This window comes from Phalacrocorax carbo, chromosome 7 (genome assembly GCF_963921805.1).
Source record: "Phalacrocorax carbo chromosome 7, bPhaCar2.1, whole genome shotgun sequence".
NCBI classification, from domain to species: Eukaryota; Metazoa; Chordata; class Aves; order Suliformes; family Phalacrocoracidae; genus Phalacrocorax; species Phalacrocorax carbo.
The window spans coordinates 32,115,613-32,135,182 of NC_087519.1; the positions used below are offsets into that span (position 1 = coordinate 32,115,613).

Here is a 19,570-nt window from a genome sequence, read left to right on the forward strand (position 1 = left end):
ATCTCTCAGAGGAGGAGGTATAATTGCTAATTGCCTCAACAAGGTGGCACCCAAAGTACAGTAACGGTTTCAGCAAAAACCCCAAATACCAGATAAAGCTGAAAACGAGTGTTTGTATAACAAATCTCGTAGGCAAAACATTACTAGTCACAGCAGACTAAACAAACCAACACCGATCTTTAACACAAACTGACAAAATGACAACATGGTGCTGTGACCAGCAGCTGTTATTATCTCTAACCCTTGAGTCCCACGTTGGGCGCCAAAAAGACTGTCGTGGCTTAGTCCGCAACTCAGCCCCACACAGCCGCTCGCTCACTCCCCCACCGGTAGATGGGGAGAGAATCAGAAGGGTAACGCTCGTGGGTTGAAATAAGAATAGTTTAATAATGTAAAAAAAAAAAAAAAAAACCAACCAAAAAAAATGTAATGGAAAGGAAAACAACAAGAGGTGTGAAACCTGGGGGGGGGGGGGGAAGGGGAATGAACCGCTGAAACAAACTGCACGTGACACAGCTGCTCGCCGCCCGCTGACCCACTGCCACGCGTCCCCAAGCCACAAACTGCCCCCCTTAATATACTGATCATGGTGTCACATGGTATGGAATGAACGTGCCCTTGGCCAGTCAGGGTCAGCCGCCCCAGCATGGCCCTGCCCCTCCCAGCCCCCCCCGCCATGCTGCAGAGCATGGGAAGCTGGAAAGGTACCTGACCATGACAGTGAAGAGAATTAACCCCTTCTTAGCCAAAACCAGGACAGCAAGCTAAGGAAGTGTGGGTTGGATGAGAGGACAGTGAGGTGGACAGAGAACTGGCTCAACAACAGAACTCAGTGGGTCGTGATCAATGGAGCAGAGTCTGGATGGAGGCCTGTCGCTAGTGGTGTTCCCGAGAGGTCTGTGCTGGGTCCAGTCCTATTCAATATATTCATCAATGACTGGACGAAGGGACAGAGTGTAACCTCAGCAAGTTTGCTGATGATACCAAGCTGGGAGGAGTGGCTGATACACCACAAAGCTGTGCTACCATCCACCGAGACCTGGACAGGCTGGAGAGCTGGGCCAAGGAGAACCTCATGAAATTCAACCAGAGCAAGTGCAAGGTCCTGCCCCTGTGGAGGAACAACCCCCTGCACCAGTACAGGCTGTGGGCTGAACTACTGGAAAGTGGCTCTGTTGAGAAGGACCTGGGAGTGCTGGTGGACAGAAAGTTGCCCATGAGCCAACAATGTGTCCTTGTGGCCAAGAAGACCAATGGTATCCAGGGCTCCATTAAAAGTTGTGTGGCCAGCAGGTTGAGGGAGGTTATCCTCCCCCTCTAGTCTGCCCTAGTGAGACCACATCTGGAGTATTGTGTCCAGTTTTGGGGCCCCCAGTTTAAGAAAGATGTGGGACTGCTTGAGCTAGTCCAGCAAAGAACTACCAAGATGATCAGGGGACTGGAGCATCTCCCTTATGAGGAAAGGCTGAGAGACTTGGGTTTGTTCAGCCTAGACAAGAGAAGACTCATGGGGGATTTCATCAATACCTATAAATATCTAAAGGGAGAGCGTCAGGATGATGGGACTAGGCTCTTTTCAGGGGTGCCCAGTGACAGGACAAGGGGCAATAGGCACAAGTTGGAACACAGGAAATTCCACCTCAATATGAGAAAAGACTTCTTTCCTGTGAGGGTGCCAGAGCAGTGGCACAGGCTGCTCAGGGAGGTTGTGGAGTCTCCTTCCCTGGAGACATTCAAAATCCATCTGGATGCGTTCCTGTGCCCCCTGCTCAAGCAGGGGGGTTAGACGAGATGATCTCCAGAGGTCCCTTCCAACCCCCACCATTCTGTGATTCTGTGAAATCATGACATGCATGAATAAATTGTTCGGTTACTGACTTGGTATATATTCCTGATAGGTTCGTAAAACCAGTTTGCTGGCTCTGACTCTTGAAAATGTAGCTGCTTGTTTTTTCTTCAAAATGACGCGGGGGTAAGCTGCATCTGTGTCTTTTTCCTTATTTTCTCCACCTAAGATGCTTTCCAGGAGATAGGTCTTGCTAACAGTATTACATGAGGCAGGACTGGGACTATGCACTACAGATTTCTTTATTGACCTGAGGATTTGACAAATCTGGATTAGTCACTATCAGTCCCTTACAGCCTCTTGCCCAAATCGAACCTGCCTGTTCTTGGCTCTCTTGAATCTGTCTTGGGGTGGAATTCCACAGATTGATTTTTCTTAGGTTACATGAATAATCTTAGATAGAAAAATAATCCTTCTGATCACTTGCCATAATAGGTGTGTCTGTAATCTATAGCAGGAAGACACCAGTGCTACATTCTCTGATACTTCCTGCCCTTTCTCTATCAACCACCTGCTGACAGCTGACTTCCCTGTCCTTAGGGCAGGGATTTTCAACAGTTCACTGTCATCTTGGTTTTATATCTCAGCCTGGTAATTACAGTTTCACTAACCCTGGCTGGAAGCAGGAATCTCGTTGATAACCTATTAGTTGTTCATTCAAAGACCTCCCAGGTATTTCTCTGGAAGGCTTGCTTTCATTGTTTTCTTGTTTCTTGTTTTGCTTCATGTAGCACTATTCTCTGGATGCAATTCCATGTAGATAGAATGCTTTTGAATGGGATGGAGTGAGGAACTCATATCGTTCATTTAAAATAAGTCTTTGTTCTCCCGTGTTAGTACCATTTTTAGTATACAATCTGGGAAGCCACTCTGAATTGTTGAATTTTTTTTTTTTAAAAAGCAATCATAAAAACAGTTAAAAATACATGGAGTACCTCAGAATAATTGTTGCCAGCACTAATGTGTCTACCTTAAGCCTTTTTTGTCATTCTACCAACAATGCCACTCAGCAGCTGAAACTAAATGTGTGAGGATGATTGTGACTAAATGTTTTCAGTGTTCTAACAAAACATGGGCTGCCTGGCTGCCATTGACTGCATGGAGCTCCCTCTCTGGAGAACAATTAATGTAATAATGAATAATGATTCTTTCCTCACTCCACCTGTGTAATATATATTCTGTCATTAGTTTTGTGGGAAGCTGAACTTTGTTCTTGCGAGTTGAGTTACTGCTTTCACTATTTTAAATACAGGATTACCTGAAAAAAATCTGATTTTTACTGTTGTTTTAGTACTGTTACTGTATTAACAGTACTATGTACTGTTAGTACATAAAGTACTGTTACTTTATGAACCAAGACAAAGTCATTTATCATTCCTTGATAGCACGGTCTGTCAAAAATCTTTCCAAAGCTCCTATCAAAGTAGTGCTGTGGTTGTGTTTTAATATAATCTTTTCCACACTATTTTACTTCTATTTCAGGCTAAGAGAATAAAATTCAGGGGGACACACTGTGGATACTGTCTAAAATACATATTCCTATGCCATGGCCAACAGAATCACTTTTTGGGTGTGGTTGTATTCATGTATCTTTGACTTATAGATCAAAGTTCTAGTGACTGGTTACTGGTATAAATAACTCTTAAATTATTATTTTGGTCACCAGTGAATTTACACAGCAAGACTCTTGCAGTTTTTTTCCGCTTACAAGATATATGCACTGTTAAAACAATAAATGTCAGCGTGTTGCTCATGTTAAAAAATGGAATTAATGCTCTGAAATTTCCACTCAAAATCCCTTGTATGTAGCTGTTACTGGGGATTGTTGTGCTTATTTCAGTCTCTTACAGCTGTAAAAATAGAGAACATTTTTCTGAAGTCAGTGGAGCAATGCTGTGAATTAACTGATGTGAGAGAGAGATCTAGTTCATCATTAAAAACAAAAAAAGTTATTATTATTTCTGTTACCAGGTCGCCCTGTACCTGGAATGTAAAGCTGAGAATTAGAAACAGCAATATGTTATGTTTTTAATAAAATATTGATTCTTCGTGCCTCTTCATGATCCACTGCAAAACCTCCTCCTCCCCCCAAAAAGGGGGTGAGGGGAATCTCTGAAATTATGGACTGAGCAGAGGGCAGTCGTGTAAGTAGATTGTGTGTAAATGCCTGCATGTTTATACATTTGTTCCACTGTGGAAGGTAAACCATAAGAAACCATTTCAAAAGACCTACTAAGCCTGGCAGATACTTAATCAAAGTTTTAGTTATTCCTCAGTGTCACTGACTTCCCTGATATTGATGAGCAGGTACCAAGGGTTCATCTGTTTTTGAGTTTGGATTTTTTTGTATGTATGTTTTTAATTGCTAGTATTTTTCCACCTGCTCTCTGCAGTACACATGTGTGCACACACGCGCCCTTCTGAGAGTTGCCAGAATTCTGATGAAGAGGAGAGGGAGGTGCTACATCAGCTGAAATGTGTCAAATGGATTTCTTTCAGATATCAATTTGTACTGTGCCACAGCTGGGAATCTTTTTTACCCCATTTACAGGACATGGTTTGTAGATGTAAATGTTGCCGTAGTTGATAGTTCAAAAATCACAACTTGTCAGAAATGGTAAGTGCTTTAATAATGTTCCTTTCATTATCATCTCATTTATCAGACCTATAATATTCAAAATTCTTCAAGGGTTACTTGGCTGCATACCTCTGTACAGTTATGACTGTTTAAGTAGTTATAATCTGCTAAGTGAGCTATCATAGTATCTGGATAAGTAATTTTGACAGTCATTATATACTAATTATGTAACAAACTAAGAGGATGACAAGGGTTGTTGCTGTGCCAGTTGAGGCTGCCTATTTTTCATTAACCATGAAACTGATGTTAATGAATTTTGGACTATTTGAAGAACTTCACTCAGGTGAGATTTACCTGCTTGAGTGCGCCATGTTACTCTGGATTCCTCCTGGCCCACAGGACAGTGCTGTGCCCAGACCCCCATGAAGTGGTCAGGAAAACAAGTGGGGGTGTGAGTGGACAATTTTTGGTCCTGAATGCAATTTGTTCCCAGGTGTCTGCTAGGCTTTGTGGAGGTGGCCCCCGTCACCGGATTGCGTGCAACTCTGTCCTACAGATAAAAGCCTTGGCACAAGCATGGCTGCTTCCCTGTATTTTTTCATTTCTAGGTGTTGTCTTCCTTTGCTGTGGGATATCAGATGCTGTTGTAATGGGTTTTTTACCCTCACCTCCCTGTCTGTTCATGGTGGTAAAAGGCTCCTGAGGGACAGATGTCACTAGGTGGTTGAGACCAGGGAGAGATTTTCCACAGGAAGATCAGTTTAACCTGTGAGCAACTGGTTAAAGTGCATATTTTGCAAAGAATGCCTAAGTTGCAGAGCTATGTACTACAGGAAGATTAGCTGAGTTTTTAAAGTGTATTGTTTGCCTCTTTGTCTTTCATTATTTTCCTGTGTATTCAGGTTGCAAACAAATGGTAAGATTTTTCTGTTACATCTATAAACTCAATCCAGTCTTAGAGAGACAAAGACATTTTATCTGAAGATTTACTGGGAATAAAGATCATTTGGGCTCTCACTGACAACTGTTTGGTCCCTTGATCTTCAAACCGTGCCCTTAAAGATACTGGTACAATCACATTACTTTGCTCAAATACAATTATGACAGATGGCGTGGTCTTCAGGCTTTGTAGCCACCTACAGTTTCTAGTGACGTCCAGAGGATCAGCATTTACCCAATATATCTGGAAATGAGGCTTTTCAGTAAACAAGTCTGTTAATTATGTGCAAGAAGCATGATGCTCTTCACTCAGTTTTTGTTATGTGCTGCAGGGCTAATAGGAGAAGAAACTGTAAACAGTTGTGTCATGAGAGCAAGCAGGTATGACTTTTGAGTAAAGAAAACAAACCAGTACAGATAACACTGCCATTACTGGTCATTTCTAGGAGACAGATTTGAACTGTATTCATGGAGAGAAAATACCAGTTTTTAAATGAAATGAGAATGTTCCAAAATATATAAGCATTTTCATGGCAAAGCTAATAGAGAAGCTGTTTTCAGCAAATGCCTGACAAAGCAGTTAGTCAGTTTCTCCTTCTGGAAAACCATTTGCCACCCAAAAATTCAAGTCTGTAAATGTCTGTTCTAAAAGCCATACTGACATAGCATTTGCGTCCCAGGGCTAGAGCCAAGCGTTCACAAAATAGTGCTGCCACAGCCAGTCAAATTCTGTTTGTCCAGTCGTGATGGTGTAAATGCAAATACCACTAAACAGTGTCTAGTGTTAAGCACAAAAATGGTTTTGAATTAACTTTACATCTTGGTAAAATACTTTGTGTTTCCTACCAGATATATTCAATATTATCATTTACTTAAGAAACTGCAAATACAATTTGTTTCTTTACATTGTTTAGGTGCAGTTAAGTAGAAACTATATAGATATTTATTTGCACTTTCTAAATTGCTGAAATGATTTATTATTGTGCAATTTTCATGGCATTACATTTTTATTGCTTTATATTGCACATGTTGGATTTTAATAGTTGCATCCTTCATTCCATTAATTTCAAATTAAACATTAAATTACAATGAACGTTCAGTTGCAGCCTCTAAAGCATAAAAAAAAAAGCTTTGCTCTTCAGTTTCTGGAATGAAAGTGGGGATGGAATACAGACTAAGTAGAAAAATAATCTGTTCTCGCAGCAAGACCTGCAATATTATACATAACAACATCTGGTAACTGTGAGATCTGTGTTCATTTCTGTACTACAAGGTTTAGTTTTATTGTGCTTCATTTAAGCAAGGATAATTTAGCCTTTAGCAATTATGGATTTTATCAGTACTCAGCAAGGGATTGCCTTTTGCCATTGAAATCAATGTAAATTTTGTACCTAATCATTAAGACCCAGGTTGTATTATTTACCTCAACTCTATTTTCAGGTAGTCTTTGGTTTTTTTTGGGGGGAGGGAGTTGTTGGTTTGTTTTTTTGGTGGTGTTTGGTTGGTTTGGTTTTTTTTTTTAAATGTGGTATCTCGTTTGCTCAAAAAAAAAAATACAGAAATGTCTTTGGGGGGTTGCATTATAAAACCTTTAAAGGGTTGGGTCTGCAAAGACTTATGTCTGTAACTAAATTCATACCTCTCAAAACTCCCACAGAAGTGTTAAATTGTAGAAACGCAAAATATGCCAGAAGAAAGAAAGAAAGATTTTAAGTAATTTAAAGGAATAGATAATAAATCCAGGAATATGTTCATGTAGAGATGAAACTGAAATACGTGTCCGCAGCATGATTTGCTCCATGTTGAAATCAATTAGAATCTTCCATTTAATTCAGTCTGGTTTTAGTCAATCCTGTGTGCCCAGGCTTCAGGACTTCAGTTTTTCATGAACAGCAAAAGGACTTATTCAGATGCTGATTTTAGGCAGAATGTGAGGGGATGACCACTGTTACATCCCCAGATACTGACATGTTTACAAGATCATATCTGTTTTGAGGACAATAAAAGTAGTGATTAGAAATTTCTAGAAAGTCCAAATTCCTAGAAAGTAGGAACTAAATCCAAGGATGATATTCCACACCCATTATACTCCATGATAAGTGCTACATGTTTTCAGAAGGGCTAGCATTCCCAGTCTCTTACATGTATAAAGAAGCAAGGAAGTGTAATTTTTCTAAAAGATTAAAAAAAAAAAAGGCACAAAATGCAGCTGGGTATGATGTCATGAACAGCTCTCAGACTAACATGGCCAGAAACGGGCAGCAGAGAGGGAGCAGAAATCAAAGAGAAAGAGCAAAGTCATTAAATATTTATAATGGAGCTGGTAAAAATATGATTTATCAAAAATACAGTTTTACTGAAGTAAAGTATTTTGTGGATATTTTTATAGTTCTGCTATTTCTGCAGTGCTGATCGGGTTTTTGAGAGGACTGAATTGAAAATCTGACCTTTCTCTGAAAACAGCTATTTTGATGCAGCTCGGTTTCATGAAAAGTTTCAAATCATTTTTAATTTCACATTGGGAAAAAAGCTAGCATCATCGTCAAAGCTGCTGAACAATACAATTTATGCCACCTGTATGGCCCCTGCTCAAGAGAAAAGATGAGGGCAACGAATAGAATAACATCTAAGAAACATAGCAAATAAATAGGGTTTTTCAGTATGTTAGATAATAAAGAAGCACAATACCCAGCATGTTGGGCTCACTGTGGCTTTGAATTTTCTGCTTAAAAAACAAACCTCCTTGCATTACTGAATAATTAATATGCATAAGATATCCCATTGTAAAATCTTGAAAGGGATAGAGCCCTTATTTTTACTGTGGAGTTCTTAATGGTTCTTCTGTATCTTTAAGTTCAATGCAGATGCAGTTTGCATATCCAGTATAGTTATTTTCATATCAGCAAAAGTATAAAAATTTAATCTAAGTTTCTATATAGGAAAAGTTACTGTATACTACCACTATGAAAGAGTAATGTTTGCATTCAGCCTGAGATTTACTACTGCACAATACCCCCCACCATTATAAATATTATGCCAAGGGTTCTGAAATTGTCCCATATGAATTACTGAATATATCACGATCTGCTATGGCTGACACTCCTGCATTAAAAAGCAAGGATCTTCCTAAATTCTGAGTAGGTGTAAGCTATTGTCTCAGAAAAATCTGAGATCTTCTACTGCTTAAATATTTGTGCTGCTATTAGTAGAATCAAAAGCTGGAAATGAACAAAATATCAAGTAACAGTTGCTCAAGGACAGCTCTGGAAATAGTGAGGCATTCAGCTCACACAGCTGAGGTTCTCACACCTCTAATGTGTAAAATATTAAGCATGAGTAGGGTAAGGCAGTCCTACACAAAGCTGTGGTGGGGACTGTCTCTCAGATCTCTGTGCGTAAAAAACAGGCTTTCTCAAGAACTGCCTGTGAGTGACAATTCACTACAAACCTTTTCTGCATAAAAATTGAAGCCATTTACTACAGAACTATGGTCAGTGGCTGGAGCCATTGGATGATTTATTGGTGATGGTGTGGGGAGCAACTGTATGCTTAAGAACAGCACAGTATAAAATGGCACCAATACTTGCCTTTACAAAGGCATGGTGGGAAATAAACTGTACAGAAAAAAGAGCTTGTCAGGCTCAGAGGAGAAAGATAATCTGAATATATTTTTTTTCAGAAATAATAATAGCAATTCTATGCGTCCACACAAATCAGAGTGCAAATGATCTTCTAGTGAGAGATCTGCATTTACCTTTCCTATGATGAATTTATTATCTTCACTGTGATTTCTATTCTGATAAAAGGCCACATGCTATAATTTTGGCTATGCTATTTTTCATTTGTGGTGATGCTTTCTAGTAGAAGCATTTGTGTCCAACGTAACTCATCATGTCTGGAGATCCAGTCCAAATTATTACTTTACACTTGGAGCTGAATATTCAGATTATTTAAAGACAGACAAGTGGAAGTAAAAACACATGAAAAAAAGCCATGATGAGGAGGAACCATATGGTACTCTTGTAACAATTAAATTCAGTGCTCTACTTTACTGCACGTCTGCAGGATGCACAGATTAAACCCCTGTGCCCAGACTCCATGCCAAGATTGAATTAATGTTCCTAAGCTTTTTATTTAGTCTGCTTCTGTAAGAGGCCATAGCAAATAGCTGAGTGAAAACCTGGGGATGGGTAAGCACTTTACTCCTTTCCTAACCTCTCACTCACTGTGTTCTCTCACGTGTGTTTTTATGGGCATAAGGTGAAACAGTCCTGAGATACTTAACGTGCCTCTGACATATTTTACTGTGCGTGTTAACAAGAGTTTAGGAGCCAATGAAAAGATCCAAACTGCATAATTTCCCTTTTATCTCACTTCATAGGCTGCCAATGCCATGAAAATCCATGATTATCGAAAAGTATTTTGCATTGCACTTCTCTAACACTTGTCTTTGCAAACCTGACATGTCTACATACACAATTTGGAGAAAGTTCTCCTAAAAATCCACTGTCTTTGTCCTCACTTAATTAAATGTCTTACGTGCAAGTCCAGAGTGCTCCCACTCCAGGCTTTCTAGCCATGAGACAGCCAGCAATCAGCACCTGTTCTTTCAAGTACAGCACTATGCTAATGTGACTGCTTGGTTTCTAGCTTAGAGCTGCTGGCATCCAACTGTCTGCAGATTCCCATTTGCACATAGCCTCAAATGACCACCTGTTGCTCTCGGGTCATTCTGTAGTACTTTTTAATGGCATTCTGTTGTCATCAACCTGACCTTTCAAATTACAAATCTGAGAAAAAAAGAGGATGAATGGCTATCTTAAAATGTTGGCATGCTGGAAGAAAGACATGTGTGTATTGACAACAAGTAGGCAGTCCTTTATTTCTGTCTCACTTTTCTGTAGAGCCTGATAGTTATTTCTGGTTTGGTCTACATATTTGGAATTATTTTAGGGTTATTATTTTTGCAAGACAGCCCTAGCTCCTAGTACTTGCCTCTCCTTTGATTTGTGTGGTCAAGTCCACTGCTTATATTATGTCCTAGCCAGTCCAAAGTTCCTGGTATAGTTCTCAAGCTAAAGCTGACTGATGCTTCTGAAAGAAGCAGAAAAAAATGAATTGATCATTCGCTGTGTGCTTTGCATTAGCCAACTATACCCCCAAACAATATACTTAAAATTATGCAGGGGAATGATTTTAATAAAATGCAACATTTTCCAAGCTGCTTCATCTCAGGAATTGTCTGCCTTGATACAGGGCCCTAGGGAAAGAGGTTTAATTAAAAAGTAAGTTTTTCTGTCAGTCTGCTGAGTCCTCAATAGACTAAACAGCTGCTGGTTTTCTAATCTGAGTGTGATATGGTGCTGTTCATTTTCTTATTTATCTCTTTGTATCTCACAAAGGAGGCAAACCTAGCAGGTAATGTCAGTGCACAAATCCTGCTGCAGAAAATATTTATGTTGTTTGCCTATTAGACTGTAGGAATTCTGTAAGTAGTACGTTTGCTAGCCAACATTCCTTATCCTAGGTCTTTCTTTAATTTGAAATTCTAGTCGCATTATACATCATTATCTACCTTTATATATTTTATTAGCATTTGTCCTTTAACAGCGCCACGATACTTAGTGGCTAGACATTATTGCAAGCACTGTAATAACCTTTTTAATCTTACATGCAGAGGCCTCTAGGTCTCTCTTATAAAGAGGTCCACTTTTTTTCAAAGGATGTACACCGTAAAATGGGTCAGTGCCTCACTAAGCAAATTATCTCCTATTTTTCTCAGTGTAGACCTCACTAATCTAAAGGTGAAATAGCTTTATGATCCATCTTTCAGACACAGATGTGGAATTAGGGCAGTGGTAGCATCTGGGTTTCTGTGTTTACTGAAAGATGACTGTCTGAAGTAAAGTGATGTTTCATCTGCTGCAACAGCAGGGAATCTGCACTCACTTATTGCAAATGTTGCAACCTCAGGTGAACAGTAATCAAATAATGCAGGCAGCGTGTATGAAGACGGCGACCTGTACATGTGTTTATGATTGTTATTGACACGTGTGAAAAAGTAGATCAGAAAATGACCCAGCTGGGAACAGAGTAATTATGCTCCACTTAGCTGCTGGAGGATAAAGTTGCTATAATTAATGTGCTTTTTTGCAGGTTTAACTGCACGGTTGTCGATTATTTTTCGAATAGTTCATTCTAATGTGGTATTCTAAAAACTGGAAAGGCAAATATTTCTCAGTAATTATGATGTAACTGTTACAGAGACTGTGCTATGCTGTATTGGGTTGGGGGGGGGCTACAGGGTTGGCTTCTGTGAGAAGTTGCTAGAAGCTTCCCCCATGTCCAATACAGCCAAGTCCAGCCAGCTCCAAGATGGACCCACTGCTGGCCAAGGCCGAGCCACTCAGCGACGGTGGTAGCACCTCTGGGTTAACATACTGAAGAAGGGGGGAAAAAAAACCCTGTGCCAAAGAGAGGAGTGAGAATATGTGGAAGGAACAACCCTGCAGACACCAAGGTCAGTGAAGAAGGAGGGGAGGAGGTGCTCCAGGCACCTGAGCAGAGATCCCCCTGCAGCCCATGGTGAAGACCATGGTGAGGCAGGCTGTCCCCCTGCAGCCCAGGGAGGTTAGCGGTGGAGCAGATATCCACCTGCAGCCCATGGAGAACCCCATGGCAGAGCAGGTGGATGTGCCTGAAGGAGGCTGTGACCCCATGGGAAGCCCACACTGGAGCAGGCTCCTGTCAGGACCTGTGGATGCCTGGAGAGAGGAGCCAATGCTGGAGCAGGTTTGCTGGCAGGACTTGTGACCCCGTGGGAGACCCACGCTGGAGCAGTCTGTTACTGAAGGACTGTGCCCCAGGAAAGGGACCCACGCTGGAGCAGTTTGTGAAGAACTGCAGCCCATGGGAAGTGCCCATATTGGAGAATTTTGTGGAGGACTATCTCCCATGGGAAGGACCGCACACTGGAGCAGGGGAAGAGTGTGAGGAGTCCTACCCCTGAGGAGGAAGGAACGGCAGAGACAACGTGTGATGAAATTACCACAACCCCCCTTCTCTGTCCCCCTGTGCTGCTCAGGGGGAGGAGACAGAGAAAATTGGTGAGGTTGAGCCCAGGAAGAAGGGAGGAGGGGTGGGGGAAAGGTGTTTTCTAAGATTTGGTTTTATTTTCCATTATCCTACTCTGATTTAATTGGTAATAAATTAAACTAATTTCCCCAAGTTGAGTCTGTTTTGCCTTTGAGGGCAATTGGTGAGTGATCTCTCCCCGTCCTTACCTCAACCCACAAGTCTCTCATCATATTTTGTCTCCCCTGTCCAGCTGAGGAGTGGAGTGACAGAATGGCTTTGGTGGGCACCTGGTGTCCAGCCAGAGTCAACCCACCACATGTGCCTTACAGCATTCTAACTAAACTGGACAGTAGTTTCTGTGTGTTGAGTGTGTGTTTGTGTGATACTCAGATGCACTGCTGAATCCAAAGGATACTTGCAAACATGAAAAGAGGTTAACAAATGCCTTCCATTGTTGCAGGTGGGCATAGAGCCCCATATATTGATTATAATGGTATACTTTTTGGTACTCTTCTTAAAATCGTATCTTCTTGCTTTTTTTCTCTCTCTCATCTTGCAGATTACAGAAAGAATAAAAGATTAAGAAATGTTTGAGGTTATTTACAATAGTATGTTAATGTGATATGTGTTTGGTAGAAACAAATGACAATATTTTATATTTATATTTTTTTAGAATAGAGGGTGTTTGAGAACTGTGTAATCATTAGTTAAGTACATCTTTAACAGCACAAGATTTATCTACTTGTTACATATTTTTCTGATCCACCTCAATGTTTATTGCAGTTTTCAAATAAACATGTTTCAATTCTCCATCTTTTGAGCTGGAGCGCGTGGATCTTTTGTGCAGATCTGAGTGCACAATGTGAGGTGTTATGCATCTAAGCAGTGGTGGTCTAGTTTCCAACAGAGCAACGTGGTCATATATCTCACTATAATCAAAGCATGCCCATAAAAATTACACTTTTTAAACAAGCTTATTTAAACAGAATTGTAGTGTAGGTTTTTCAGGTGCTTTGTTGCTCAGTGCCTTCGTGACCGAAGTGATTTCTCTGGGAAACTTATCATGGAGCCAGGAAGAAATCCAGATGTAACTGCTGCTCATGTGGTACCCACAGAACTCTTTTTATCCTGAGCAATTGGTCTCTGCTTCAGCAGAAGAATGAAGTCTGGTTCAGTTGGTGTGAGCAACAATGAATCTCCTGAAGTGCAAGTGCAGCTTCCTCCGCTTTCCTATTTCAAATCCATACTAATAGAATAGGAAGGGTAGCAGTGGATTTATGCTCTTACTTTGCAGAACTTGTCACTCCTAAAATTAGATATGAGGAAATAATAAGTTTTGTATTTTATTAAGATATGAACACCTCCCTCTATGATTTCAGTATTGCTTCCTGGATTTTAATATTTCAGTGTGAGTTTAATGGCATTGACTTCAATGAACTGGAAAAGCATATACAGTAGTTACTGCCTTAATTCTTTTTCTATCCTTAAAGGTATTTTACATCTCTAATTATTATTTTGCCTCCTTTTCCCAAACAACTACCCTTTCCTCCCTCAAAACATAACTTTCTGCTGTTCTCTAATTATTTAAACAGTAGCTACAGCCTATGATAGGAAAACTTGTTAAAGCAGTAAACCTGCCCAGGGGCAAGGAGATGCTCAGAAGGTCAGCAGCGCTGCACTGCAGGAGATATTTACAGTATTCCAGCACAGTTGTTATCCTGGAAGGCTGGTTTAAAAAAAACACACAACACAAAAAAAACCCAAACCAGCAACCCCTAAACAAATTTATCAAAAAACTCCACATTGACTGCGTGTAGTGGGTCCATGCTGTGTTTCTGAGAAAACAGACATCGAGTTGAATAGTAGTCCTAACTACATGGCTTATTTGCAGATTTCCATCCAACTGCCAACAGATCTTTGATCAATGTTCAAAGAACAGCATTGCCTGTGTTTGGATGACCACCTAGACGTGGAGAGAGGACTTGGAAAGGGTTAAAGAATCAAATTTGAGTCAGAATACTTCGATTTCATTGACAAGAGTGCTTTAAAACCTTAAGTTAATGCAAGAGGAAAGTCATATCCACAAGCAAATTTATACTTTTTATAAAATTCTTGGAAGTCTAGTTGTGCCATGTAGCATACGAACAAGATTCATTACTGATGGTTGTCAAATGCCTCTGTTGTGACATTCAGCTGTGTTCATGCAGCTGAATCAAGTTCTTGAAGGACACACATAGGAAAAAAACAGTGGTATTGGCATTCTGTTGCAAGTCTTCAGAGGTCATAGTGGTGCCTTGGTCATAGCTTTCCTGTCTCTAATCTTTGAATTGAAACTCAAGATGTTCATCTCTCCTGAACAGAGTATTTGTGTCTTCTAAGGTGTGCGTGGATTTGCATGTGATCACGTGGCTTTGATTCTTAGGCGCTTCAGGATCTTTCAGGGACACTATGTTTACCTCAGGAAGTATAAAACTGCAACCTTTATTCTAAATAAATGATCAGCTGTGTTGATTTGTGCATCTGAGAAAAACACACATAGAAATATAATAAAAGGCTGGAGAGTAATAAAATCAGAACAGGATATGAATATAAATGAGTAATTTTGTCAACAGTGAACTAATGAAGCCTGGTTTTCTACAGGTTTGAGATTCATGTTTGATTTAGTGGTACCAAAAACGTGCAAGATATAATTGAAGCTTTTCTTGTTGAGCTTTTACAAGGTCTTTGTGTGGACTGTTTGCTATCTAGTGAGATGCAACCTCTTTGTCACCCCTACACTATTTCTGTAGAGTCTCTGTACTGTGCAGCTGCAAAATTTCATAGCACTTGTAGGAAACAGATCATCTTTTGATTATGTAGTTGAAATTAGCAAACGGTTTGGGAGTTAAGGGCAGGAACAAATACATGTGCATACACTCATGCACGTAGCCACATCCTGAATGCAGTTGTGTAAGCTACTCCGTAAGCAATCATAAGGCCAATGGAGAGGACAGAACATTCAGGGAACTCTGGAGTTAATCATAGAGTCATACAATTGTTTAGGTTGGAAAAGACCTTTAAGATCATCAAGTCTAACTGTTAACTTAGCACTGCAAAGTCCCACTAAACCATGCCCTGAAGTGCCACATCTACACGTCTGAAATACTCCCAGGGATGCTGACTCCATCACTTCCCTGGGCAGCCAGTTCCAGTGCTTGACAACTCTTTTAATGAAGAAATTTTTCCTAATACCCAATCTAAACTTCCCCTGATGCAACTTGAGGTCATTTCCTCTTGTCCTATTGCTTGTAACTTAGGAGAAGGGACTGGTCCCCACCTTGCTACAGCCTCCTTTCAGGTAGTTGTAGAAAGCGATAAGATCTCTCCTCAGCCTCCTCTTCTCCACACTAAAACACCCCAGTTCCCTCAGCCTCTCCTCAGAAGACCTGCTCTCCAGACCCTTCACAGGCTTCGTTGCCCTTCTCTGGACACGCTCCAGCACCTCAATCTCTTTCTTGTACCGAGGGGCACAAAACTGAACACAGGATTTAAGGTGCAGCCTCACCAGCGCCTAGTACAGGGGCACGATCACTTCCCTGCTCCTGCTGGCCACGCTATTCCTGGTACAAGCCAGGATGCTGTTGGCCTTCTTGGCCACCTGGGCACACTGCTGGCTCATGCTCAGCTGGCTATCAACAAACACCCCAGGTCCTTCTCTACTGTGCAGCTTTCCAGCCACTCTTCTCCAAGCCTGTAACATTGCCTGGGGTTGTTGTGACCCAATTGCAGGACCCAGCACTTGCCCTTGTTGAATCTTATACAACCAAATGAAACAACATTTGGTGATTGCTGATTCATGTATGACTGTTGCCTTTTATTAACTATTGATGAAAACAATCAAATGTCAGAGATCCCAGCTTTTGACTTGAAGTCTTCTGTATTCGTGGTGTAATGAAAGCTGAAGAAAAAGAGAAGGTAGCTGTGAAAGGCAAAATAAGCATGAAATTTTTTTAATAATTTCTGAAATCAAGTTCAGGTGAATAATTCTGTGTAGTTGTTAAAGGAGTAACAGTGAGGAATTATTTTTCTGCTGAAAGAAGCATAAGTTTTGTATTTTGTATAAAAGGCAGTAATTTGTAATACCATTTTGTTGACTAAGGCTTATAATCACTAAGTCTCGCATGTAAATGTTGTTGAATATGAAACATTGTCTTTAGCAATTTCTGAACAGTAGAAAGATTTGTTGGCTATATTTCAGAAATTATAAACTGTCAATAGCTGCTTCTAGGCTATTATAATTTTTACAGAGGAAATCATATGCTTATGATCCCTGTGGTAGTAACGTATGGATCTCTACCAGAGCTCTCAACTTAAAGTAATGTAGGCTTCAGAATTAATGGGTCCATATGGTTAATACTAGTCTGAATGATTTGAAGAGAAAACATAATGTACAGAATTTTATTAAAACATGTATTAAAATGAAGCAACTGTTAGTAAGGTTCAACCCTGCAATGAGAAGCTTTTATAGGAAGCAACTGGAAACCCTCAGGATGTACATTCTGGCCCTGCGAGAAGAGATATTTTCCCTTCATCCTGGGCACAAGTGCTATAGGATCTCATGGATGTGCTTCCACCTTTATATGGTATCACCAACTTATCCCTATTTTATCAACTCACTGCCACCACTGTTTTTATGGTCACTAAATCCTTTTTGTACCTGTTCCCAAACCCATTCAAATGAAATGAAGAATAAAGCTTAATATTTTGCTGTGCTGTCTGTTGTGAGGAAAACGAAGTCCCAATTTGCACTGTAATTATTTCAGCCTTGCAAAAGAGAAGGAAGGTGGGTGGTGCCAATGTCCTGAATGTGATTGCTCTGCAATTTAGATGGTGAGCCTGAAAGAGAGGGAGACCCTCTCTCTTTTTCCTCAAATGAGTTACATAACAGTATGTATCTAAGAACCCAGTAAATAATATAAGCTTGGCACAATTCCTGTTGGCATCATGTAGGCCTGGGGTGAACTCAGCTGGGTTTAAGTAAAGACCTGTAGCTCCATTTAGTAATGAAAAATAGTATCTGTTATATTTTAAAGACACATTTGTAATGCCTAGTAGTAGTAGTAGTTCTATATATCTGTAAAAGTGTGTGTGTCTCAGTGTAAACGTAGACCTTATTTAATTTTCTGCTTTGTAACAGCTGTTACTACTCTGTTATCATTTCCTTTTCCAATATACTCAGTAAGGCACCTTTTTAGAATCATTATGATTACTATACATTTTAATTTTTCAACAGTGTTAATTCATTTCTTTGGAAACAGAAGTAGAATCCTTCTGAAAAAATTCTTACCTAGTTTTTAAAAGCATATACATTTGGTTTCATCCAAGTAGGTTGCTGTAGCCAGAATCTGGAAGTGCATGTGGGTTTTTTGCAGTGTGTTTACAAATATGTGCCCATATCCATGGAGCTGTCATTTTATCTTTGGCAAATGGGGATATCCAAGACAAAATTAGCATTATGTATAAAGCTGGAGTATCTAGCATAGGAGCAGAATATAGAGACTTCTGAAATATTTGCTGAGAACTAATGAGAACATATGCTGCTTCTGTGATTGCTTTGTATCAGGCCTCTGCATTTGGAGAGGAAAAAATTATAAATGTTTGCATTAAGGCTGAGCGAACTTTTTTTCTGCCCTGCGCTGTTTCTATTTTTTAAGAACAGTTGGCTTGGATGTCTGCAAATACTGTATTGTTTACAATCAAAGAGTAGATCGATAAAATAATAAACACAAAACACTGAAGTTGTTTCATTGATGGATTGTGCATCTGAGGAAAACCTTGCTATTAAGAACCTATGAAGGCCACTGTTATAGAACACAATGAACAGACTTTTTCCATTAGACTTCCCACGTTCACACTGTTATTTTTATATTCATTTAAAATATAACTGAAATATACAATATAAATTTAGATAAATGTTTCATTTTAAGTTGCAGGGAAATTACGATAATTTTTTTTCAAAGGTATGTGTGACAATGTTGAAATCCAAACTCAGTGATCAGTGTACACAATCAAAACTGAACAAACTGCTTCATTTCAGCCTTCTCTTAACCTTATGCTTTGTTTCCTATGCAACAGTTCATAAACACTGTGGAGCCTGCTTTTATGGGTATGCAAAGAATTAGTTGTCTTTGGAGTCTGATTCTCAGGGTAACATCCATTCCTTTTGCTATATCCAAAATATTTGGGCTCTTTGAAGGTGAATGAAACAAAGCCTGGAAAAGAATACATCTTTTGTCTGTCTTGGGAAACCACACCACTCTCTCATGCCACTTGAGTGAGGGGTTGGAGCAAGCAGATGTCCAAGCAATACTTAATGTATTTTCCTAGTGCCTCATAATTACTAAAACAACTGTGTGCTGATCCTGTAAAGACATTCATAGGATTGATTACAATTGTTAAGTGTGGCATTCATCTGCCTAAATGTCTATATATGGCTGAGCTCAGCTTCGGCTCACATTATAATAAAGGGAAACCTATGTGGTGGCAGTTGAGGGAATATCCTAAAAAGCCTGTATTTATACCCTAAGTGTACCTAATCCCCACCCTCCCCACACATATCCCCTTCCCTTTTATTTTCTCATGCATAATAGGAATTACGAACTCCAGCACTTTTATAAAGTCACTGCCTACTCTCTTCTCTAAAAATAAACAATATATTCTAATAGGAAAAGAGAAAGAGGAACTAGGCTTGAATTAGAGGTCATAGATTCAGAGTTAATTTAAAATTTGGCAGTTGACTCAGATATGATTGGCAAGGAGATTTCCAAAAGGCTGCAACTGTAAATTGGAAATAAATGGAAAAGGATTATGTGAGTGGGAGACAGCTTTGAATCTGTAATGCATGTCCTGAGACTGACTTGCTCATAAAAGAGCATGTGTTTAATGTGTCATAAAAATATTTAAGCCACATTGGTCTTTGTATAAATATTTCATTTTTAAAGTTGGATTCTGGAGTGGCTAAAAATGAATTCAGTGCGCATATCTTTGCCATCAGTATGAAGGATTAAAAAAAGGATCACCAGAAACTGGTTATTTTTTCCCCTTCCAGACTCATATTCTCACAAGATTTTTTTTATGTTGTCCTTTGTGTC

General features: G+C 39.8%; 1 protein-coding gene across 4 annotated transcripts in view; it reads left to right on the top strand.

The window, feature by feature from the left end:
- CLSTN2 (calsyntenin 2) overlaps positions 1–19,570 on the top strand; it is a 449,932-nt gene that overhangs the window by 329,226 nt on the left and 101,136 nt on the right. The gene's annotated exons all lie outside the window — the stretch shown is intronic.